At 46.6% G+C, this 25,634-nt stretch overlaps 1 protein-coding gene across 2 annotated transcripts in view; it reads right to left on the minus strand.

Annotated features, from left to right (window-relative positions):
- plxnb2b (plexin b2b) overlaps positions 1 to 22,778 on the minus strand; it is a 113,694-nt gene extending 90,916 nt beyond the window's left edge. The window contains exon 1 of one of the 2 annotated variants that reach the window (XM_030052854.1): positions 22,411 to 22,778. The gene's annotated coding sequence lies outside the window, so the exon portion shown is untranslated. Of the gene's footprint in view, positions 1 to 22,325 lie in introns of both variants that reach the window. The other variant, XM_030052855.1, reaches the window with a different exon arrangement.
- Positions 22,779 to 25,634: the final 2,856 nt, after the last annotated feature.

Below are 25,634 nucleotides of genomic sequence, written 5' to 3' on the forward strand. Positions count from 1 at the left end.
CGAGACAACGGCAGATCAGAGGGAAGATCAGAGCTGGAGGGGGAGAAGAGGAAGGAGAGGTGAGAGACAAGAAGGGGAGGAAAGGGAAGAGAGGAAGATACAGACTAGCGGAGGTCCCTGGAGGGGAGAGAGAGATTTCCAGTCGGCTCTTTTCATCGCAAATCCCTCGTCGGCTGAGCACGGGCGTGCAGGGTAAGAAACAGATCAAAAAACAACAGTGGATACAGCGCGAGTGCTCTGCTGTGGTAACACACATGCTTCGGTGGTCTAGGGAGACCTCACATATATGTGTGCAAAACAATAAGACAAAGGAGGGAGGGTAAGCTGACAACATCCAAATTTAAATCAGAATGGGCGGGGCTGTTTGGAGCGCTAGGAGACAGGTTGTGCTCAATGAGCCCTGACAGCAAAAATGTTTGGTGTGTGTGTGTGTGTGTGTGCGTCTGAATTTCAAGTGTGTATAGCCACACGGGACCTCAGCTTGCATCAGCCTTGTGATGGTAACCTCAGCACTGCTTCAGAGAGGGGGTAGCAGTTTCATAGTCTCTCTCGCTCTCTCTCTCTCTCTCTCCCCCTCTCTTTCTCTGGTCCCTCTCCGATTACAGCCCTTCGATCAGGCTAAAGTAGTGTTTGCACGCTGTGCCGCCAGTGTAGCAATAACCGCTGTCAGAAACCTTGCATGCTTGGGTGGAGAAGAGATACTGGCCCTTTATTTAAAACAAGTCAAGAATTAAAGATCAATGGCCCAATTCTGACTTTGTAGTGGAAGGAAAAGTTCACAAACCTAGTGGAAGATGATGAGGGGGAGATGTATGTGTGGAGGAGGGGAGTGTGTGTGTGCGTTGGAGGGTGGAGGGGCATCTAGCTCATCTGGGTGCTAGTGGCTTATTGATCGGTGGAGACACACAGCTCCCAGCCATTCATCACAGGCCACTCAGGCCCTTAGATAACTCCTCTGATAGTGCCCTGCCACTGAGCAGCTGCAACTGGCCACATCCATTATCTTTGAATGCAAGGCGCTAGCCTGGGAATGGGCATGGCAGGGCTGGGGCGACAGGGGTGAGAGGCTGCAGGGGAGGCTGTAATGGAAAAGGAGAGGGCTGTATGGTTTGGAGGCTGAGGCTACATGTATGAGGCTAGTGTACACAAAGGTACGAGCAGAGGTTGAAAGGCTTGGGCTGTATGAAAAATGGCACTCATGACACCCAGAACAGAGATGGGAAACAGTCAGAGGGGGGGAAATGCGAAGGCATCATTGTTTCCATTTCTTGGCCTAACAGTATTAGCAAAGCTGTTTTATAGCAGATAGCGCACGAACCAGCCAAACGACAGGCAGCCCCGAAAAGTGCTGAGTGGCTGGTTGTGTGCCTGTGCGCCTGTGTGTATGTGTGAAGAGAATTCCCAGATTGGGCAGGTGGGGATCAGCCATAATGAGCCATGCTGGGAGAGAGAGAGAAAGAAAAAAGGGAGGGGGGGTCTGAGTAAGGGCGAGGAGCGGGAGAAGGCCAAAGAGTGAGGGAGACAGAGAGAGTGAGAGTGATGGAGACAGGCTCAGAGCCAGAGACGAGGCCCCAAAAGAGCAATTACAGGAGCTCCAGAGAAGGTGTGTGCCCAGCCCCCAGGCATGGTTTCTAACAGCACAAAGCCCATGCCAGACATGTACACACAAGGACACATACACACACACACACACACACACACACACACACAGAGTAAAATTCATCAAATACAAACTCTTGACAAGCAGGAGACAGAGATGGTAAAATGAGGAAAAGAATGAGTCAAAGTCGGACAGAGCAATAGAAAAGTAGACAGAGAAAGAGCTTGCGGTATCAGCATTTTGAAAGTGGGGGCATATCCTTTGCCTCTCTACCCAAAACAGGACCACGCTGGCTCCACCAGACTTTTTCTCACTCCAACATTCTGTTCTGGTCGAAACCTGTTCCCTTAACAGCATGGCCCAAAACAAAAGCAGAGACTCCGGGGCTGAGGTCAGTGTGTGCAAAACTTTCAAGTTGATTGTGCTTCGTGCAGTGAGTGCTAAACAACACTGAAAAGTCTGGACAGCCTCACACCATGGAGCCTGTCATGAACGCGAGACTGAAATGGCTTCTGAAGGCAACCGTTTCCATCCGCAACCCCACCCCCTCCACCCCAATCACTTAAAGGAGAACGACTGCAACACGGTCTCAGAATGGGACGAGCAAGAGTGATGAGACAGAGAAAGAGAGATGTGCAAACAGATAAGGGGAAGGGGAAATTAAATTAAGAGAAAAGTTCTCGTGCACCGGTATGCACCATTGATTTCCTATTCTCTTGGAAACATTTAATGAGCTTAAATAGGAGCCTCGTTTGACACTGCCACAGTGACTCGCAGGAGCCTCCCAGTGAGAGGAAATCGTTCAGTGGCTGTGACGGCTACCGGAGGGGGTGGAAGACAAGAGAGAAGGTGGAGGAGGAGGAGGGAGGAGGAGAAGTGAAGGTTTTAACGTCAAAGCAAAGCGACGGGTGTAAGACAGATGTTGGATTATGGCTGGGAAATGGTCCATGGCTAGCATTACTCGCTAGAAGGATGAAGGAGGAAGGAGAAGACTGCAGGAAGGAGGAGGAGAAGAAGAAGGAGGCTTAAAAGGTGATCCAAATTCAATCCAACTGCCTAGTTATGTAGGTCCATTCCACTCACACCAAGCACTCATTATAGCCCAACAATGTCTGCATTGACTGACAGCTACAGTATGGCTCCACCGCGGTGCTTCGCCTCATTACTTCCTGGACGACCTCCCTATGATGCATTCACAGGATCCCTGTTGATCAGCGGCCATCTTGTTTTTTTGCCTCCCTCCCGTCTCTCTTTTTTTCCCGCTATCTGCAGGAGAGCTATTGTCACTTTACTTCAGAGAGCAGAGTCCAGAGGCGCTTCACTGCTCTCTGCCACTGATGAGGGCCCCACTGGGAACCATCAGCAGCCCCTTTATGAAGCTGTCTGGCAGAGTGAATGGACTCAGTGTCCCACCACCTTTTTGAGGCAATCATGAAAATAAGACTGTGGAGTCAGGCATGGCAGTGCATTGGCACCACAGGGGGGCTTCCCTTCACCAGTTGCTGGGGATGGTAGATAGGGGACAGGGAAAACAGGGGAAGGTGTTATTGCTGGCTTTATGTACAGTATATAGAGGTAGACTATTGATTTACTGCTGCCATGCATGGTGCAGACCACAGGATATGGAAACACATGACTTAAGCACCAGCCAGCAGGGACCGTGAGAGTATAAACATGCATGTGCTGGAGAGCATGTAAACATGGGTGTGTGTATATATAACTGATGCCTGCAACCGCTTATGCATGATCAAGTACCTGTGCATGCTTTCAGTTCAGTCAAATGTTTGGGCCAGCAGCTCTGACACACCACCACTGTTTTTTGGATTAAGCACGTCAGGAAGGAGTTCCTCAGTTCCTGACCCTAGCTTTTTACCCCTGCCGTGGCCCAGCTGTTGGCTCTCCCACCAACTCTTCTGAGTACCAATCCAGACGGATGCATAGTAAGCACTGTAGCAGCAAGCGTGGATGTTTGGCAGCAGTGCCTAGGCTGTTTCATTGGGTTCCCATGCGTGACCTGCAGTGAAAGTAGAGCTGAAGGAGTTTTTTTTTTTTTTTTGGGAAAGGAGCAGAGACTTGGCCCAAAAATCAGCATGCATTCCTCTAGTGATTAATTATGGTGGATGAGAATGTAGCCACATGAGGATGCCCCCTCTGTAGAACTCAACTAAACACACATTAGATATAGCTGTGCACTCCCACACCATGTATGGGAGCTGGAAGTGACTAACTGCAGCATGAGGACAACTACCTGGGAAAAGCATAATGTTGATGTGTCATGGTCTGCTTTCCCCAATGTCCCCAGCCGTCGTTTCCTCCATTTCTGCTCAACATACTGCCAGAGAGCTTCAATCCTTCATCGGTAACGGTCCACTATACTATCCTCTGTAGGAATCCATAGGCCATCATCTATATGACACTATAGACCATCCACCAAATCATTTACACTGGCCTATATATAGCCTGTGGAGAAAAGGTCATTATTGAAACAGAAAGCTATATTTCATAATTGCACTACCACGCTTCTATCCTCTCAGTGAAATTGGCTCTCCAGAATATATTCTCCCTCACTCTTTTGCCTCTCTCTTTATCTCTCTCTCTTGTCTGTGAGAGAGGGTGATTTTGACAGGCTGGCTGTCTCTCCTGATGCAATAACCACCCTCCATTTGTATCTGAGGAGGGTGCATTAACTAGACAGCGTAATCAGCCCGCACAGGAAAGGCAACAGGCCTCACCAACCGACTGCTTTTTACCACTCTATGCCGTAACAGCTCGCCATTAAGTCACAATTAGCACAGCTCGTTCTGGGAAAAATAACCCCTCAAAGACCTTCAGCCAGCAGAGCAGATGCAACAAAAAAAGAAGCCTTTCACCAAAGTCCACTGTTGTACTACAGACTCGGGAGGAGTAATCTTACTTGATCGCACTTGAAGTTGAAGGCAATGGGGAGATAAGGGCGATGGACAATGCCAGAATTCGACCTGATACCTTTGACATTTCAGACGGTTCTGACTAATGCCGTGGAACAAAATGGACCCTCATGGAAAAGGCTTATCATCAGACACTTCAGCCAGTGGATAATTCAAATAAAAAGGTAGCGATCAAAGAGGGAAAAAACACGTGAAAGTGCTGCATTATCATAAGTGTATGCATTTTCCAAAACAGGGAGTTGAGTTGAGTTGAAGTGTCGCTGTGTTGAAGGTGCACTTCAGGTGAATGTGTTCTTCCAGTGGAGGATGCAACCGCAGCAGCCGGCAAAACCTAAGTTCTGTACGCACAAACACATTTTCTCCCTCAGGCTAGGGAACAATAAAGAGAAAATGCTTGTCCCTGTGGTCATTTGCGGCATGCTGGCAGTGGGCAGACACAGATAAGAGTTTGGATCGGTGGAGGCTGACACGCTGTGATTATCTCCCGCTGCTGGAATTGACCGTCCATCAATCCAGACAGCCAAGAGGACCCGGGCCAGCTGACTCAATTGAGATGAGATTTTTATGAGACGAGATTTTTATGATTCAATGACCTCGAAAAAATGTGTCAAGTATTTTAGAATGTACCGTCACACTGGCACACATGTGCATGTCCTCCAATAATGATTCACATTCGCAAGCACTCGTGAAAAGACAGACAAGTGTGTCAGACTAATAGGTACAATCACCAGCACATATGTTCTCGTACAAAGTCTTAACACACACCCACGCAGAAACACCCAGAGATTACCACCTGACATTCCAGGGCTCCCTCTCTAGTCCCAGTCTGTCTGCCTGGCTCTCTCGCCACCTCCCCCTCATCTCATGCTGCGTGTTCTGGACCTGAAAAGGAGTCCATATTCTGGAGTGAGCCACGGGAGGGATGGAGGCAGGAGGAGGCGGAGGGGGAGGAACAAGAGAAGAGAGGGAAAGAAAGAGTGTGTGTGTGTGTCAAGAGGCAGATTCTTTCTGCTGAGCGCCATCTGGAAATGGAAAGGTAGATAAACAATGACGTGAGCCGCATCCCATCTCCTTCCTAAACCCTGAGCAGACACACACAAAACACAAACACGCATTCGCGCGCACACCACAATGCATGACCGCCATGCCACCGATCCTGTGCTGTGCGCCAAGCATTGTCAGGGATTGGGCCTTATCAATCGTCAGCCAGATACTGAGCGGAAGCGCGAGGCAAACAAAGGGAAGGGGAGAGAACAAAAATGGAGGGGAGCTGCAGGCGACAATGAGAAACACAAATGGGATGATGGCTGGGAGCCACCCGTCCATGAGGCCCGGACCGACTCTATTTAATCTGGTCAAGTCTGCCCCAAAATCAAAGCAATCTCCTCCAGTGAGCTGACAGAGGGAGGAATCAGACAGCCAATCCCACCCAAAAAGGAACTTGCTGTGGAATTGAATGAGGGGATATGAGGGTAGGCAGCATTGTGCTAGGCATGCTGACTATTACAGCTGGGGAACTGGTTAAACAACAAAAAAGGAAAAAATTACAGAAAAGTCCATTTGCATTCATTCAGCCTGTGCAGTGAGCTTGGAGGCAGCGTTAGTTGTTGCTCCTGCTGCTTTTGAATTCCTCACCATCTTTTTTTCGGCCCTGCTGGCATGCAATCTATTATAATAGTAGTAGAAATCTTTATTATCCCTTATGGGGAAATTATCCTTGCAGTAAGTCGGAGATAAAATAACAAAAACAATATCCATACAATGCAAAGCACACAAGTTACATTGAGACTAATGAAGGGCAACAGCTGGAGCAGCAGCTGGAGTGATGCTCCCAGTGGAGACTGTGTCTCTCGAGACCACCCTATACTGAAATGGTGCTAAGCTGGGGCTGGGCTGAGTCTGGAGAGAGAGTGATACAAAGGCCACAGAGGGGAAGGCACAGAGAGATGAGGGCCAAAAGGAAGAGGCTTTGACAGCCAACCCCCGGGCAGCAAGAGGAGCTGCACCTGTATGCACTTCAGCCCTGCTCAGTTTAGTTTCTGTCTCTTTGGTCTCCTCACTCACTCCTCAACTCTGTTGGCACCAGAGGAACAACAGGAGGGAGGGATCAGGTGGCTGGGGCAAGGAGAAGGAAAGTGATGGGGGTGAGGGTGTGGGGGGTTGACAAATGAGTCTCGTCAGGTAACATTCACAGATGTGAAGGGATGGAGAGAGAGAAGAGAGAGGAAAGAGGTGAAGGGAGGGGAGGGTGTCTGTCGGCTCATATCAGTTCATCAGTGAAACTCTCCTGCCCTGATTAGAAACCATTGCAGTCAGGAAAAAGACAGACTTTGAAGGCAGAGGCATTTGTGTGTGTGTGTGTGTGTGTGTGTGTGTGTGTGTGTGTGTGTGTGTGTGTGTGTGTGTGTGTGTGTGTGTGTGTGTGTGTGTGTGTGTGTGCTGTTTGCTACTGAGGAACTCTTACTGATTCTGATTGAGGAGACAACGGAGTATAGCCTCTGTCTCTCTCCCTGGGAGACTCTTCACCACAACGGCTCTGATCAAAAAAGAACAGGGGGGACAAGGCAGAGTAAAAAGCCCTAGAAGCGCTCAAAGGCCTGGGAATTTGGGTCGGGCACATAACATATTAATACAGTAACTGACAAAAAGAGAACATGAGAGAGAAAGAGAGGAAGAAAGTGAAGGAAGAGGGCGGAAAGGGAGCCAAAAAATGTCTTTGTGTTTCAACATAGTTGTGCAGGACCAACAACAGCTTCTTCGGGACAAGCTTCAGAAAATAAAAAGGACACAATCACGTTAAAGAGGTTTTGGCCAAATGAACGTATGATCCTTCAGCTTTATTTAGACCTTGATAAATGCCCATTGTCTGTGTTGTTATTAAACACCAGAGAGACGGGTGGGTCCCTGTGCCAGGCAAAACTAATTAAAGCAAGGCAGATGTGTCTGGACAGTGGAGTACCACACACATTTACACGCACACACGCAGATACACACACACAAAATAGGCTGCTAACTATGTCTACAGTCCAATCAGTGCCCACTGATGAGCCGTCACTGTCCTAAGTAGCTCAGGTAAATACAAAACAACAGCTTCTCAGTATCGGTTTCCAACTTTTTGCATTTGGCTTCAGAAACTTTTCCTCAGCCAGCGGCTGGGAAGAGAATGCACTCCCCCATGGTGCCTTATTATCCTGGCAACACCATGCAACATGTTTCTTTTCTGTATTCTCTACCTTCTCAGTTTGCAGGTGATGATGAGCGTTAGAGCTAACAGCAACCAATTAATCTTTCATGCCGCACGTGTTGCTGCTTTTGTTCAGGCTGCTCAGTGAAACTGTATGAAACTGCAGCTGTACAATAGAGGGCTGGTGATGCTTTCATCCTCTTTTTCTTCCTCCTACTCTTCCTCCTCCTCCTCATCTTCACTTTTCACTCTCATACTTTGTGAGCAAACAGCTGGGCTTTTTTGCAAAAGCTATCATTACAGCAGCCCACAGGCATGAGAGCCGCACTCCAGAGCGCTGATGGAAGCCCAGCTAGCCGAGTCAGAGCAACTTACTGGAGATGAGATTGCACTGGGGATGTGGGTATGGGGGGTAGATGGCCCTTAGATAGTAAACACACACATGCACGTGGACGTGCATGCATACACATACAAACACACATAAGGGAGTGCACTACATACAAGGCTGCAAGTACCCATGTTTTATCTTCATTTAAGCTGTCTGTCTCATCCCCTTGTAATCACACAGATCTCTGGTCTCATACACACACCAGCAGCTATTACACATTGCTATCTCTGTAGCACACACACACACACACACACACACACAAACACACACACACACACAGTGGTGACTAATCACCCATCTGGAGCAGCCATTCCCAGGTCTGGATGACAAAGCGCCCATGCCCACAAATATAGGCTAATGCCCTTCTCAACAAAAGGCTTAGACTGCATTACAGCCAAACAGACAGGTCTGGGGAGGGGGAGGGGGTGGCTTATGACCTGGCTCGGACAAGCGTGGACAGAGAGGAAGCAAGTGACATCACAGATAAGGGTGATGTACTTAGGCTAGCTGCTAGCAGCTACACACAGCTGACAAGTCTGTACGTGCTATTTATTTTCTATAGCAGTTTCCTGAGTCAAGGGCAGGCAGCGGGCAGAGCCAAAACGGTGGGAAAAGCTTTCTCCATGTGACTAGGCTAGTTTGTAAAGTAAAATACCCTGTGTGTCTAACCCATAGGGCTTTGCAGAAAAGCTCTCGTCATTAAATATTAGCGTGTTAACGGTGGCAGGTGCTAGCCGGCCGCTTTCAGAGCAGTCCATGGGGTAGGCCTAATCCTCCAAATGCCTTAACCATTGTGGAAAGCTCTTCCCCTAGCAGCAGCTGGCTGCCGGCTGGCATGATCCAGGTAAGTCTCCTTGTTGTGAGAAGGGTCTGATGCAACCAGGGCCAGGTTCAGAATGTGGGATAAGGTTGGATCAGCGCCAGGAGCCATTAGTGTGTACTGTGTCTGACACAACGGGCAGAACACGACATTTTCAAAAGCGTAGGAGGACTTGAACGGAGTCGTGGCGAGGAGTGCTAGGCAGCTGTTTCATTCAAGGCCCTCTGATAACAACCCCCTGTCCAGATTGGCTAGTACAAACAGAGCAGGGAACCGCAAGGCAGCACGAATACAAATCACTTCTCCGATAGCCTACACTGAGCTAAGCAGAAAAAAAAAAAAAAAAAAAATTGTGCACTGGCATTCCCTCATTCATTTCTTAGCTGATCAAGCCTCGTGCAGCTCAATGTGTGCTGCTTTAAAAATGTAAATGCAGCGGCATGTAGTCAAACTAATGCGCATCCTTATAAAAGAGTGCATGACAGTGTTGTTAATAAACGGAAAACACCTCAGTCAGCGCTTGCACCTCCTTTAGTTATCAGGAAAAGCCAGCAGTATGAACAGACAAAGATCTAGCTAATGGCCCCAGCCATATCATTTACCGTGCAGCCACTAACCAGGCACATGATCAGAAACTGGCTCCGAAGACAGGGAGGGGGAGAAGCCTCCATTACTCAAGACTTGATAACTATCCTAAGGATTCTTTCTAAGGGATGACTCTGCTTTTTCAACTCAACCATGAATAAGCTGAAACTTAGTCCATCAATTACGAGAGTGGGAAAATAAAACTTGTGATTTTGTATTCAATACTCCTTCCAGTCAGTGTTTGGAAAAAAAAAAAAAAAAAAAAAACAACTACACAAAATCCTTCACAGATATATGTCCAATGAATGGTTTGGCACTTGACCCAAACGACAAATGTTTGCATATGAAGGCAGGCCCTCCATATGGGTTTCAGTTTTGCCAAATGTGACCACTGCATTTCTCTTGCAAACTGCTTCACCTCCATAAAAAAAAGTCTATAAGTTTTCACAATTTTAAAAGTTTTTCAGTCTAAGGTACAAAGGCTGTAGGGACAATAAACAGAAAACCTAGAAAAATAGCCTGCACACTGACAACAAGGAAGGGAATGTCCACACTGTAAACCCAAAACCCCAAACCCAAAACAAAACATTGATTTAAAATGCTTCTGGGAAACAGGGCACTGACCGTTCTGCTGAAGGTGCTGCTTGATCTCAACGGTCAGTCATAGATTCAATTGGTCTGTGCTCTGTTGGCCTGGCGATCACGCACTGACCACCGCCATCACCAGACACAACAAGGCTTTAACAGTTGTGGCTGTGGCTCAGTCCCATTAAAAACCCATCACACCCACTACCACCACGCTACGCTTACTGCGCACAAAACCCACCGTTATAATTGGTTCCACTGCACCCTTTACCCGCTCTGGACGGGCCAACCAGCAAATGCAAACAATTCTGCAGTAATTGGAAGGGAACCAAAACTGTGGTTCTGTTTCAGTGAGAATCGAACGTGACTCCTTTCTTCAAACATGGGGAAAAATCAAGGAATATTAAAGGAACGTTAAAACCAAAAGAGATAAAGAGATGAGGTAAAAATAATACTAATACTTCATTTTTTTTTTTTTTTTCAGTTTCTTTTGCCATTGGATGCTAGCAGTGGTCACACTGTGACTGTAGGCTGATTGCACACATACAGGTGACAGCACACTCTCCATCACCAAGGCAAACAGACAGAAAGGTGCAACTGAGAAACAGATGTGGTGTTTCACAGGGACCACGGCAAGAGCCCCAACCATGTCATTACCCCAGCCAGGGAAGAAAAGGAGCCGCACAGCCTGGTACTCTGACAGGAGACTTGGGGGAGTATATATGTGTGTGTGTGTGTGTGTGTGTGTGCGCGTGTTTATGTGAGAGCAAGCGAGAGACAAATAGAAGAGCAGGAGAAAGAGTTAGACTGTGAATGTGTGAATGTGTATGAAAGCATGCTTGAATGAAGTGTGTGTGTGCGTGGCAATGATTGCACCCCATCAAGCCGGCGAGCCTGAGCTCTAGTCGGAGTGAGCGCCGCAGAGATGTTTGTCATTCCAGAATGAGGAGCGTGTCTGGACTGGGATGAGACCGAGAGAAAATGATAGTGAGCCCCTGAGGCTCTCTGTGCTGCAAACACACTGCCCGCACCGTGCAATAACACAACACACAAGGACTGGCTGCCAAAGTCATCATAGCACTTGGTGAGGGGGCTGGGGGTTGGTGGGGTGGGCGTGGGGCTTCACAACCACTAATTAATATTTTTAAAAATATCACAAATGAGAGGGGAGGGCAGGAGGGGAGACTACTTGGAGAAAAAAGTATGATTTATAAGCTAAAAGTAACTAATTATCACCAGCGCGAGAAACAATAACAACCCACAATCAGTCATAATTGTTTTTTGGTGTGACATGACTGCAGATAAAGGAAAGCTATAATTGATATTCTGAACTGACTTTTGTTAATTAAAGCACTGATTATTCTGCTAAACAGACTTCGACAACCAGCAGCACTGCACTGCCCTTTGGAAAAAGGCACTTGCGCGGCGTTTAACTGAATTCCTGCGAGTCCCTCGTTTTTGGCAGCGCGCGGTTGTCCAGGGAGCAGGACGTCCAATGATATGTAAACAAAACATAAAAACAATGGGAGAGTGGTTCTGCATACGAGACAATCCCCAAACCAAGAGCTTTTATTTGTTTTCTCCAATAAATGTCAAGCTTTATTAATTGATTGAGCCTGAGAGGGACAGAGAGAGAGAGAGAGCGAGAGAGAGAGAGAGACAGAGACAGAGAGAGAGATGGGGAAGGGGAAGAAAGAGAGGAGGGGGGGGAAGCTAGACAGCGGTGTGCCGACCATTGTGATTTCATCTCTCCCTCCTCTCAGGGGAAATTGAGGCCAAAAAGTTACACCAACAGATATAAACACTCCTAGACTCCGACAAACTCCATATGGCCACAAAAATAAGCCTCAAAAATGATCTAAATCCTCATGTAGGAAAAGTTTACAGAGAAAAGTGCCTTGTAATTACAGCAGATCTATAGACTGGGGGGGGGTGCGGATTAGAAAGGTTGGGCACTGAACAAAAGGGGACCTTGGCTTATAGAGAGCCTGGTCTGGGCATATAGGGGAGCCTGGTGAGGACAGCGAGCTTAATGGAAGTGACAGTCAGCAGATACACGCCGGCACCCTCCACCCTCAGTCGCTCCCTCCTCCTTCTCTTCTAGTGGGCCCAGAAAAGAAAAGGAAAGAAGAGGGAGAAGAAGAAGAAGGAAAAAAAAACACCCTCTACCCCATCTACTGATTACACACAATACAGCCTAACATACCGAAGAGAGAGGACGGGGGAGGTGGGACGCGGTGGAGTGGGGGGTGAATAGACGGGGAGCGCTGCCAGGGCCTACTTTTAGATAGCGTGGTTATCAGTGAGAGAAAGAGAGAGGGAGAAACAAAGAGGAAGTTTACTGGCGTTGTTTTATCTGGAAGGGCATTAAACTGAGAGGCACACAAGGGACGAGAGGGAGAGAGAGAGTAAAGTGAAAAGACCATTCACAGGGAAGAGACAAACTGCCCAAAGTCAGGCAACCTTCAGAAGTGTCCCGTCTCTCTCCCACTCACACACACATATACACTTTGCCCTTGGCTGAAAGTCGTCCCTGGTTCATGGTCTCTGGCTTTGATAGGAGTCCGGGCCCTGGAACGAGTCACTAACGACCCAGAAAGCTGTGCGACGCGCTACTGGTGCAGTTTGATATGTCGGGAGAGTGACCGGCGCTGGGATGGAAACTGAATGTGGCCTTTGATAAAACACTCAAAGAGGGATAAAAACAGAACTGGAAGTAGACAGCCCATTAGACTCTGATGGAAAGTAGGGGAGATAGAGAGGGGCAGATGATGAGGAGGGGAGGGAGGGGGTAAATCCATGTCCTTGTGAGATGTCCCTGACCCAGCCGGCTGGGGCTGAGGCTTGTAGCAAGAAGGGATGCTGGGCACTCTGCCTCCCCCCAGGTATGGGCTGGAAAGGGATGAGAGGAGCAGCGACGAGGACCCCTCCGCCTCCCACCCAGCGCCCCAGCAGCCCGTCTGAGCTCACTAATCAGAGGACTTAGCCGCTGCCCTCACCACAGGCTCTATACCTTCTAATGAGATCCACGCCTTTGATTCCTCTGGCCGCATGGAGGGAGGAAGGGAGGGAGGGACTGTGCATACACTCAGATACACACACACACACACGCACTGACCCACACATTGACGATTGTGGACTGACACATCCACACGCACACCACACTGCTGTGGGCGCACAGTTAGACAAACAGACACGAGATACACACAGTCGAAATAATGAACATTCTCTAATCCGCTATGGCCATAGGCTTTCATGCGTGTATACACATGCACGCACACGCGCACACACACACGCACACAAATTGCAAATACGCTACCACAGAGTATGACATGCGCTGGCTGACAACGAACTAAAGCCAACTTATCGGCATGCACAAGGACACACAGAACCGCGCAGACACAAGCTGGGCCCGGCTCAAGGACACAACACCCACCTTGTTAAGAGAAGGCCGAGGGGAGGCGCAGGTGAGATTGGATCCAGACATGCTTGCTCACAGATAGAATTGAATTATTGATCAGCCGACAGATTGTGTTATGAGGAATTCATGGATCCATGCCTGGGCTGCCCAGCTCCCTTAGGCAGAAACTGTGGACTGTGTATGGACTCACTGTACATGTATGCATCTATGTGTGTTTGTGTTTGTGTGTGCATGTGTACTGGGAAAGCGGGCAGTGCTGGTCGAACTCCGGATTATTGTCTTGGGGCGAGCGGGGAGTGTGAGCTTGCACTTAGACAAGACAGAGCAAACAGTGAATCGATCAAGTCGGCCAGAGCAGTGCATACAGAAGGCAGGCCTCACCCTCGCTGGGCTGAGAGGGCTTTCACTGCTCACACACTGAGCGCCTTTTTCATTGGCACTCAGGCAACAGCACAATCCCCCGCTCTTAATACCACCGATGGAAAGGGAGGAAATGGGATTTTTATTTGTCTGAGCTCCACGGGTGGTCTGCCGCTGCTAATATTCTACTGAAACACAGGGTCGAGCTTAGCTTGTGTTCCATTACCACCATTAGCATCGATGAGCATGAGGTGAATGCCGCCAGACAAAGACAAGCCTGTCTTCTGTCATTTGGCTGTGGAACCTCAGTGCCCAACTTTGACCCAGAAACCTCTCAGCACTTCCTCAACAACGAGACACGGCACGAGGAACTGGCCACGGTGACCGAATGTTGTTTGCAGTGCATCACTTTTTCCGGGGCTTAACCTACTTCTCCAAAAAAAAAATCCCTCTGTCCAGAGCCAGGTCATGCTGTTCTATGCCTGGGCTATATAGGCCTGTCAAGTACTACTTCACCAATGAGGCAAACATACAGTCAAAACTTTAGAGTCATAAAGCAGTAAAGCCATAATTTCCTGGCCAGAGGTGAAAGGGGCAGTGTGTTTGAGTCGGGCCCAACACAGATCCTGTGGATCACCACTCCAGAGACCCAGATGAGATGAACAGTCTGTCTAGATCACAATACTTTAATCTTGTCCTATGCGATTTTCCATACACACCACACACAGACAGTCTATTATGTGACAACACGCTATATTTGATAATCTCACTGGTTTTGGTGATTAGGACTTGTTTTGTTTACATCTTATGTGTGCAACAGATGTGTGGTTTTAGCACGCAGCTCCAGGGGAACAATGCTTTGTTTTCAAGACGGAAGGTGGAGAGACACTACAAAGATCCAGTGGGACCAAGATCTGCGTTCGCTTTTTCCATTACCCGAAGAACAGACCAAACTCCATATGACAAATTAAACATTAGACACAGAGGAATGCATGATAATATCCAGGCTGTAGACCAAAACGGAGAAAGGAAGGGAAGGGAAGGGAGGGGAAACAGAACAGAACCTCTTTGAAAACAAAAACACCAGCTACAGGAGGTGGCGAATGGACTTGTCAGTAGAAGTATATTTCTGGAAAAGGAGACTTGCAAAGAGACAGAAGAGAAAGATCTTAATGGAGGTCTGCAGAGGTGGATAAATGGCTACTCTGGCTGGGGCACTCCATGAGTCGGCACCGGTCCACCAATAAACAGGCGACGACAGACTGACATGGCCTCTTACACCCCACTTTGCTTCAATCTGTTATTGGAATGCCACGCACTTTCCCCCCCATATCCAATTGAAAAAGGATGAGAGGGGAAGAGGGAAAAAAACATCTACTGGAGAGGCTTGTGATTTGGGGATCCAATTTGGCAGCGTGTTTGCTGTAAACATTGTAACTGCTGGGGCATACGCAGCTTGTTTTCAGAGAACGCACTAGCGAGCAGCATTAGCCTGTGTGCTGTGTGGGGAGGAAAGACACAAGGTCTCGGTAATAAGGTTCTCTAACCCCAGCAGCAGATCTACTCCAGCTAATGACTGTAATTAAAGAGCCCAGCTCCACATGGGGATCAGTGACGTTGGATCAACCCAGACAGGACGTAGAATAGACGTAGCTGCTGCGGTAGGAAACAACCACACAGCTGAGTTAAAGACTTGCAGACTGAACAAATGCTGAGTGGTAGGCTAGCATGCGTTGTGAGAGTTTGTAAATATTTAGGCATTCTTTCAGCGGCATGTGGCTGACGCTGTGATGTCATTTCTCCTGGCCCTGTCATTTGCTTTATTTAGAGGCAGAAAACCCAGAGTGTAGCAACTGTAAACACAAATCTGTGAAAAAGCAATATTGAGAGACGCAGTGCCACAGGAAAAATCCAAACTGCGCAAGAAGGGAAGGTTACCCGCATGAGCATCACATGTCTGATAAACTGTATACAGATGGGGGGGGGGAGTTGGGATCTGAAGAAGTGCAGATGCGGTGTCTCTGTGAAATGCATACACAAGCATAAAATATCTACCAACTTCCTTTTTATCCACAAAAGTTGAGAGGCAAAAACCAAAAGTGGCGAGCTTTGAGGCTGCCCAGATGAGTCAGTGAGGAATAATGCATGTCATCATGGCTGCGTGAATAGGAGAGCGAGGCTGGGGGGCAAGCGCAGACACCCAAGACACAGAGCTATGATGACACCTCCACAGATCTGCATTTCAGGAGACAGCTCGCAGCCCCAGGCAGGTTTGAAACACCAGGATTAATATCCATGTACGCTACAGAGACACCGGGTAAGAAAAGACAAAGAACAGAGTTACAAAAAAAGAAGTAAAGACTCAAGGAGGAGGCGGAGGGGGTGATGTTACAGAGGAGCACAAGCGAGTAGACAGAGACTTTGCTTTTCTCATAAAGACAACTGGAATGGTACATGTGTTCTAAGAGATGGAAACATTGATAGCACAAACAGGAAGTTAGAAACACGACGCCAGTGGGCGTTTCCATGCACACAGCTCCAGCGCTTTGGCCTGCTGTCCGGATTTGGCTGATTAATAAGCATAGTTAAGATTCCTGCAGCTCACCACTCCGGAGTGGAATGCACTTCTTCTACAGGCCTGCGCTGACTCCACCACAAAGCCCCCAGACTACTACAAGGCCAATGCAGAGGGCGAGCCCTGGTTCAAGCTAATGTCAGCCGATGCCTGCTCTGCGGTTCTTATCTTCAACAAACCAAAACCAAAAAGCTGACCTCCAGACGACACCATGCTTGTGTCATCTGGAGACACTTACTTGTGATTTTCTACTATATCTGTGAGCTTATTGTCATTCTTCTATTTTATTTTTTTTCCTGCTGAAGTCTATTGTGTTTTCTGCTGTGACAACCTAATTTCCCCACGGGATCAATAAAATTTCATCTTCTCTTAAGAACCTACATTACCGGTAATGCATTACCTTAGCAAATCCTGGTTCTAACATCTTGACAACCACAGATACTCTGCTGTGTTCACTAGAAAATATCAGTCATTGCTACACTAAGACAGTATAACGGTCCGGTGTCAAGATAAGCCAGTCTGTCAGTACACACAGGAGAGGCGGCTGAGCCGGTGGCATTTAGCAGGAGCCTCAGAATCTTGAACAATTCCTGTATGAATTGTTTTAATAGGTCCCTCTTGGACCATAGGCTACTGAAAGGCCAAGATACTCACCTCATTTATGGAGCGACAAGGACATGGGAGCAGGGAGGCTTGATATTGACAAGAAATAAATTAGTATTTTTTTTTAATACTGCAATTTCAATGAGTTGTGATAAAGGAGGACATAGTCTTTCCTACATAATTTTTTATCACTGCTCAGTAAAAAACAAGCTTTAAAAATATAGTGGGGTTAAGGAAAATATGAGCTGCTAATGCCAATGACTTACTCAGTTTGTACAGAATTAAAGATTTTATTCAACTGAAAGTTGTAAATCAGGGATTCTGCACCATGCATGAATACCTTGTTTAGGAGGCCATGAATAAACTTTTTCCTATTTTCAATAAATAAATTAATGAATGAATAAACTGCAATCCCTTGCAATATGCAAATTGCAGGAGTCAACATTCCAATTTAAATATTTTTTCGATTAATTGTGCACCCCTACGAGGAAGCCATGTCTGCTGGAGACACAAACAGGTAGCCTATATATCTCTGACAACAACAATCCATTTCATAAAGGGTTAGTCTTGCACCAGCTGTCTATGTCCTCCTCAGACTCAGCTTGCCACCTAACCTCCCCTTCGCTCTCTCAGGTTGATCTGACCTTCATTTCCAGCTGCTGCCAATGCACTGACCCTTCATGCATCTGTCGCGCACCAGTCCTGGCTAAAGCTCACGTTCAGTACTTCATAATTAATCGCCCTGTGAGCATGCAAAAAAAAGGAAGAGGGCCAATATTCAACAGCCACAACTGCATTAACATAAACCAGCTGGACCTCATATTAGCTGTAAAGCAGAGGTGATAATTAAAAATGATCTTGGCGGGAGTAAATTGGTCAGTTTGAGGATTAACTGTGAAATTACTCACATGGATAAAAATGAATTGCACCCTCTGGTGCCTCAGCAAGGATTAAATGGCACTCGAAACGGAGCAACTCTCATTCAAGAAAAAATAAGTGCAGAGAAAATGCATTACAGGTGGAAGTTAAGTTGGTCTGCACGTTTTCAATTATTCCTCAACTAAATCCAAGTCTACTTCCAAGCCCAAATTGATCTAAAAGTGCAATATATCACAAAGCCACTGAATCCTGCAAAAATCACTTTCAATAGGTACAGAATTGATGCATCATCTCATCTTCATTATGTTCAAGTCTGAGAGATCTCTTGGTCCTGTTTTCATCAAGAGGAGAGTTGGGCTAAACACTCCCTGTCAACATCACAGTGATTGAAGCAGGCACGATTGACTTCTCTCTGAAGTCTTTAAATGGATAGCGTTTTGACTAGCATTACGTGCCAGGCTCAATTACCAAAGCAAAAAATAAATTAAGCTTCCTTCTCTCTTCTCTCGCCAAAACAAGCCTCGGGAAGAGAGCATCTGACTAAGATTTCTCAGGCAAGAAATGAAGGTGACCCTGTGTTGCCCTCTTCATTGCTGAGAAGTTTCCAGGCGTCTGCTCCTTGGTCCCAGGCAAAATGCCGAGATGTTAACTTTTGCCAGTGGGCTGGGTGGGTGGGCTGGCTGGCGTGCCTCCACTGAGCAGGTAGCATCAAAAGTCCTTGCTATACTATGTGTGTCTGTGTCAGCTTGTCAGTTCGGCTGCCATGGCGATGTGGGAGACAGGAGGGAGAGGGAGGCAGATGTCTGTATTGTGTATCCATCACTGGCGTTCAATCTTCAACTGTACCACCTCAAGGATGCTGACAGCCGACACCACCATTGTTCCAAATACTACCTTATGAAAAGCAATAGGGATCATGTTTTCCTCTGGGCTAACTTTTCCAAACATCTGCCCACCCCGCTATCAATGCGTCAAATTATGGCAACCCCCTCCCTCCCGGCTCCACTGGTTTTGAAATATTGGGATGTCTCAGCTCTTGTGCATAACATCCTGCCCACAAACCTCTCGACTGAGCAATTAAGCCAGTTCCCTCCCAACCTAAATCATTCATCTCTTTCAGGAGTGTGAGCACGTTTACAATATTCATCATGTTCTCTGTCTGACTTGAGCGCTGAGCATTGAGAGTGTAGGGAAGAGTCACAGTGGTTAAAAGGTAGAGATGAGTGCCAGAGTGAGGCAATGTGGGTAGCAGTCAGAAAACCAGCATGAGTTGGCAGCGACGTGGAGAAGAGAGCGAGCCACGGTGGGTTGAGCGCACAGTGTGGAGGGCATCGGCATAAGATGAAAGATAGTGTGGGTTGGGAATGTGTCAAGGTTGTTTTGGAGGTAAAAGTAAACCCTGTGGAGTTGGAGTTGACCATAATAGCTAGGGCCGAAGTGCTTGGCATGGACGCCTGCTAATACAGGCCAGGCTAAATTCTGGTTGGTGGTGAACTTCAAGCTGCATGAGGTGGTTGGTGAGTGGTGGTAGGTTGAACAGTGCCAGGCTACTAACCACTGCAACACAATCCAGTCACATAGCCCGCCTGCCGGGGGAGTACGCATGACCTCGTAGATCTGTCATTACCACACCAGCTTTGTTATCAGCTGTAAGTGAGCTTGAGTGCATGGGGGAAGGGAGCAGAGTTGAGTGGAGTGGATCACTGGAGGTTTGGTATGCGGGATACAAGCAGCGACATGACAGAGCCACAGGGTAGGGTAAAGGATAGGTGGTGAGGGAATAGTTTGGGACAGGGCCGTGAAGTCCAAGGGCAAGGTTGGCAGCTGTAAAACCCAGAGGAGATACGATCAGAGACGCACCTCGGCATGACGTCCCTTCATCATGGGATAATCCTCAGACATAAAAAGACGAGCCTATCTCCAATCTGAAGGAAATCTCTATTCCCCAGATCCCCCGGCCATCTAATGCCACGCTGACACGCCCTTCACACATCTGCCCGCACTTCCGTGAAGCCTATGTGTACTTTAGATAGGCAAGAATTACAAGGTATGGCATATGGGCCTTTCTCATGTGTGCAGAAAAGCACCACGCCCCGTTTATGACCAATAAGTTTATCAAGTCCATTTTACAGAGAGGAAATAACTGTCACAGAGTACTAAGCAATAGGCTTTTGAAAGAGGATGTAGGCCTAATGAGTGTAAAAATACGATAATGGTTTTTAAACGTAATTTTGAATCTGTTACTTTTACTGGGGAAAGAGGAAATTATGACGATACATTCAGCAATTCAAAAACAGCCACTTGCTAGGAATCTATGGAATATTACAGCAAAATAATGTAGAATATTTTTGCAGTGTTTTTGTTGGCAAGCTGGAGATAGGAAGCATGGGATTGCTTCTTGCTTACCAGGATTATGGCTTTACTTTCAAAATGAAAAATGACAGAAGTCTGTAATCCAATGCAAAGGAAACAAAAGAGGCTGGGGATGAGTTCAAATTCATTTGACCTCAAAAATATTGCAGCACTCTCTGAAATGCAGTGCTTGGTTCCAGCAGACAACATGGTTTTAAACTATCTGAGAAAACTGTCCAACACTAAAAAAGCATGAAAATAGCATGAACTCTGGCTAACCTAAAGCATGTAGAGCTTAACAGCTGAGTGCTCAATGACCAATAAGTCGGTACCTCCGTTTTGCAGTTTGCCACTGGCTGATTTTGTGGACCCAAAAATACTCAGACTGGGTCTTACCACAAACTTTCATTTCCAGAGCCAGCTGCTTCAATGACTGGGCTGCCTATTAACTAAAAAAAAAACAACCATGGAAATGCCTGCTTTGTTGTCTGTTATTTCTTCTGTTTCTCTTGTATTACAGGGTATGAGCTTGCATTAGCCTTTTGGGATTGTTGCAGAATCCTGAAACACTTGCATGTGACCTGAATGAGAAATGTCTCCTATTCGCCTGCCCTGAAAAGAGCATCTACGATGAAGAAGTGTGGTATGCTTGTCTTTTTCACCCTTGCAGGGAGCAGGAGAAAACATTTATCACCGCTCTCCTCTGCACAGATAAGGTGTCTCTATTTATTCAGAGTGGAAGAGATAAACCCTGAATGAGGCATTGTGGGGCAGAGAGAGTGGGGGGGACGAGAGAAACGGGAGGGAAAGGAGAAGAAACCTGCTTGGTTTTCAATTGCTTGTTTGCATCCATGTGAGCAGATGGCATCTATTGGAAACCCATCCCTGCTCAGTCAGAAGTCCGGAGGCTGACCCCAGGCTCCAACCCCCTCTTAGCCACCACCATAACTGCCAGCAGCCCACCCTGCCAGCCGTGGCACTTCCTGCTTCCCTATGCCCCCTGCCCAGACTAATCTATTTCCACTATGAGAGCATTTGTATAATATTATTTAATGGTGATAATCCCCAGGACACGGAACATCCTGTGTACAGTAGGTCTATGTGTGTGAGGAGTGGGAGATGGCTAGCTTGTGAAGAAAAGGACGATTTAGAAAGACAACAAGGACAGTACAGTGGTCTGTTGTGGCCTGAGCCAGGGACAGAGAGATACAGACGGACAGAGCTGCACAGGAGATTCAACAGGGACATGAATAGCGCTTCTGTCTCCTTATTCAGCACAAAACAGATTTAAAACACACACACACACACACACACACACACACACACACACAGGAGGCACAACTCACTACTACTTCTGTTCTCTCAGCTGTTGATGTACAGGCGACTATCCAGAGGTGAGGAGCACAGTTCACATGCTCATCTCTCACTGAAATTGCCTGTGTATAGACAGGGGCACAGTGCTCCTTGTGAGGTGACTGTGCAGATGCTTGTGGTGGTAACAATGCTCCTGAGGTGCAATGCACGGCTCAGGGAGAGGAACAGCGAGAGGGCTTTTCAAAGCGCACAGCTGTTGAGTCTAACAGCAGGACAAGTTTGTCACCCAGGAATGACTACAAAGATGCCTTTAAGCGGCGCACAATAAAGTACAGTTTACACACACACATCCCACACTGTCACCAAACAGTGTGAATGCAACTTGCAAGACAAATATGAATTTCCGAGAAAGCTCTTACAGGGTCAGAGCCTCTAGCCTATCGTTCAGAAATAGCTGATGTATGGTGTCTTAATTATTTTTTGTCAACAGGAAAGTAATTTTAGCGCGACTTCCTGGCAATAATCTCAATCATGTATTAATAAATACGAATGACTCAATCAGTACAATACCAACGCCAAACAAAACGTGCTGCTGCTGCTTCGGTACCGTTTCAAACAGCAGTGTTGTTACAAGATGTTGTTACTGACATAGCGTTCCTTGGGATATATATATATATATATATATATATATATATGTATATATATCGCTAAGGTGTATGTATGAAAACTTACATGGGTTTAAAACGGATGTTGCCGTGAAATGCAGAACAGTCTCAGTCCCACTCTGGCGGGATACACCAGCTTGCCCGGAACTCACCTTGAAGGAAAAAGAACGTACAGTAGTTCGGGAACAGTCCAGGTCTCGACAACCCCTCTTCTGGATTTAAAAAAAAGAAGTCCGTGAGCAAGTTCACATTTTACTCTCCTCACCCGTCTTGTGAGGGTTACAGAAAGGCACTATTCCGTGGAGGGGGAAAAACAGGCTACTTTGGCTGACCGAAAATCGCAATTCCTGTTAGAAAGGCGATACGGACAACTCCTCAACAAAAGACTCAGGGAAAAATATGAGGGACTTTCTCCACGCCCAGGTATCGAGTCACATGGTGATTCCAGGTGTGTGTCTTCTGTAGCCGCGGCTCAGTTGGCAGCAACACACCTGTGGGATCTGCTCACGCATTCGCCTTGCCTGACATTGCATTGGAGAACCAGGAAATTAGTGGGGGAAACGCGCACCGAAGGAGGGACGATGCTACCCGACAGGAATTATTCCCCTCCCACTCCACTCTGTGCGCAGGAAGATGAGCAGCGGAGCGATGGTGGGGAACAACAAGCGTCAGGCAAACGGGAAAACAGGAACAACTTGTGCCGTCTGTTCGCCGACGTGTGACATTTATTTGTGAGCGGGAACGGTAGTCCTGCTCGTTGTGGTTTTCAAAGTGGGGTGCGGGACCTCCCGGCGTCGTTGAGGGCGGCTTCAGGGCAACCTCTGGCAAAACAAACGAGCAATATGTTAAAGAAATTCCACTCATTTGAAATCAACTCAGTACAAGGGTTACACTGCTGCCGCCCCACCTACAATATAGCCAGTTATATAATTCTGTAATATCTACTAAGTCATATTTAACAATAATAATAATAATAAAAAGAAGCACTCCCGTGTGGTTTTGGCACAAAATCATATCAGGTTGGGGTCAATGGTCCAGTGCATATTTACAAATGGGCGTTTGACAAGAAAATAGTACCCTCTCTCAGTCAAACCCCATCAACTAATAGTAGTCTAACTCCACCGTCCTCAGCTCTTTCCTGGATGCTAAATCTTTTAAGTGCTTTCGTGCAGTTGTACAAAGAGTACTGATGAAAGAGAGCACAGACCCTTTTTATTATTTAAAAAAAAAAAAATCACTTCCTTTTTTTATTTAAAACAACCATTCCTTAATTATTCATTTATATTTCATTCAGCCTTATCTGAGTCATTGATGTCCCTGGCAACAGCCCTATTAGTAGTCATTGCAGCGCAAATTATCGGTCTCTGTTTGCCATATCAAGGCTACTGAATGCTTAATCACAAGACCTATAATTTCTCTTGCTCTATAGTCAGTTTAGGCTTAAGAAAGCGTGGCAACATTTCATTGCCGTGTCAAAGTGTCGCCACTTTTTGAATGGACCGCATGTTTTAGTCTTTTCAGTTTGATATTTCCAGATTCATGACACATTGCAGTTAAGGGCTGAAAGTTAACTGCTGGCTTAGCTATAGGCGGTGTCTGTGCATGTGGCACTCAAACTGCATAGGCTTTATCATCACCCCGCTTATTAAATGAATGGCTTATTCCTGCCTCGGAGCGTCATACCACATAACAGTGCAATTTGGCACAGTGAGTTTGGTGGCCCCGTGTCATGCCGTGTTGTGTGGCTGGGTGTCAGTTTTGTGAGTGATTTATGGCCATGCAAATGAGGCTGTCTGTTTGGGGAGACGTGCAGTCTTTGCCCAATGCGTCCTGGAGGAAGGTTTGGGGACTGTGTGGGTGTGAGTCAGTCCCTAACTGCTGACACAGGCGCGGTGTTGGCAGAGATACACAGAGCAAGATGGGGAGATGGCCTTCGCAGGTCCTCACAGTGACTGATGAGATCAAGGAGAAAGTAGGCCAAGCCAGACAAGTGTCAGGCAAACAGACACCCGGAGATAGAGTGAGAGAGACAAACACTCCCCGATCACAAATAGAGCCGGGAGAATGGAAAGCGGCCGGCTAGAGCAAGGTTGTTTTGGGGTCTGAGTTCAATATGTCCAAACCTGTTTGTCTAAAGAGTAATGAGGCTGCTGAGTCTTGGACCATGTTAGCCTAAGGGATGCTGGCAGCCAAGAGGGGCCATTCGGAGCTCTTTAAATTCATTAAAGTGTAACACAAGTCCACTTTGGGCCACTAGACAGTGGGACTGCGATGACATTTTGATCAATGCACCTCCACTCAGCAGCATTTAGCTGTTACATTGCATGAATAATGATAATTTGTTATCATGATGGTGTCAAATAGTGTAATTTGTCATATACAGTCTTCCTCTCTCAGACCAGATTATACAGCTTCTGATTGTTTCCACGTTATGCGACCTAATTTATGGCGCTATATTCATATGGGCTGTCCATAATGATGTAGTAGGTTATGATGATGTTCTTGAGTAGTGACAAAATCTACCATCACATCCAAGGTTCATAGTTCAGAGGTTGTTTGGCATGTGGATAGACTGCCCTCTGCTGGCTGCAGCTTGTCGTGTTGCGTTTAACAGCTTCAATGTCAAGAGTTCAGTTCTCTCTTTCACTCTCTACACACACACACACACACACACACACACACACACACACACATCTCTATTTAATGTCTTTATAAGTATTTTGGCTTGAGGTTGCATTTGCATTTCAACTGCCTGGGTCTTAACACATAGCAACGGTCTGGTCTTACATTAAAAGTGTAGTTGCACAGAATAATGACTTCTGTGTATATGCACTGAAACAACAATTAACAGGATAACAAACTGCTGGCTGATATATTAGATCCTTCGGACTGACTCAGTTCCCATAAATTCACATTATGTTAGGCATTTAGTTGTGCCTTCTCCGGGCTCATACACATAATGTTTTCAGTAATTGTTTTTCATTAACATGGTCTAGGTTTTGACAAAATGTTTTAATTTGCTTTAAGCATGTAGGTGATAGGGAGTTGTGGATAATATAAATAATTATCCACAGCTTGTACCTTTGGCAAGGTCAGAAACACATCTAAGCGTGCCTAAGCATTACTAGCAAGTCTTCACAAAGGAAATGCTGCAAGAGATATTAAAAGTCACCACTATTTAAAAGAAAGTACTAAAACTACCATTAAAAGAAAACACTAGAAGAGATTGTAAGGCATTTGGATGTTTTTTAATTGATTCAGACAGCTTATGTAGAGACTGAAATGTTAATAGTTTATCTTCTAACCAGTTATAATGCTAAATATTTCATGCTCCTACATCTTACATATTAATTCTTAAATAGGAAACATAACATTT

The sequence above is a fragment of the Myripristis murdjan genome, chromosome 6 (genome assembly GCF_902150065.1).
Source record: "Myripristis murdjan chromosome 6, fMyrMur1.1, whole genome shotgun sequence".
In the NCBI taxonomy this organism is placed as follows: Eukaryota; Metazoa; Chordata; class Actinopteri; order Holocentriformes; family Holocentridae; genus Myripristis; species Myripristis murdjan.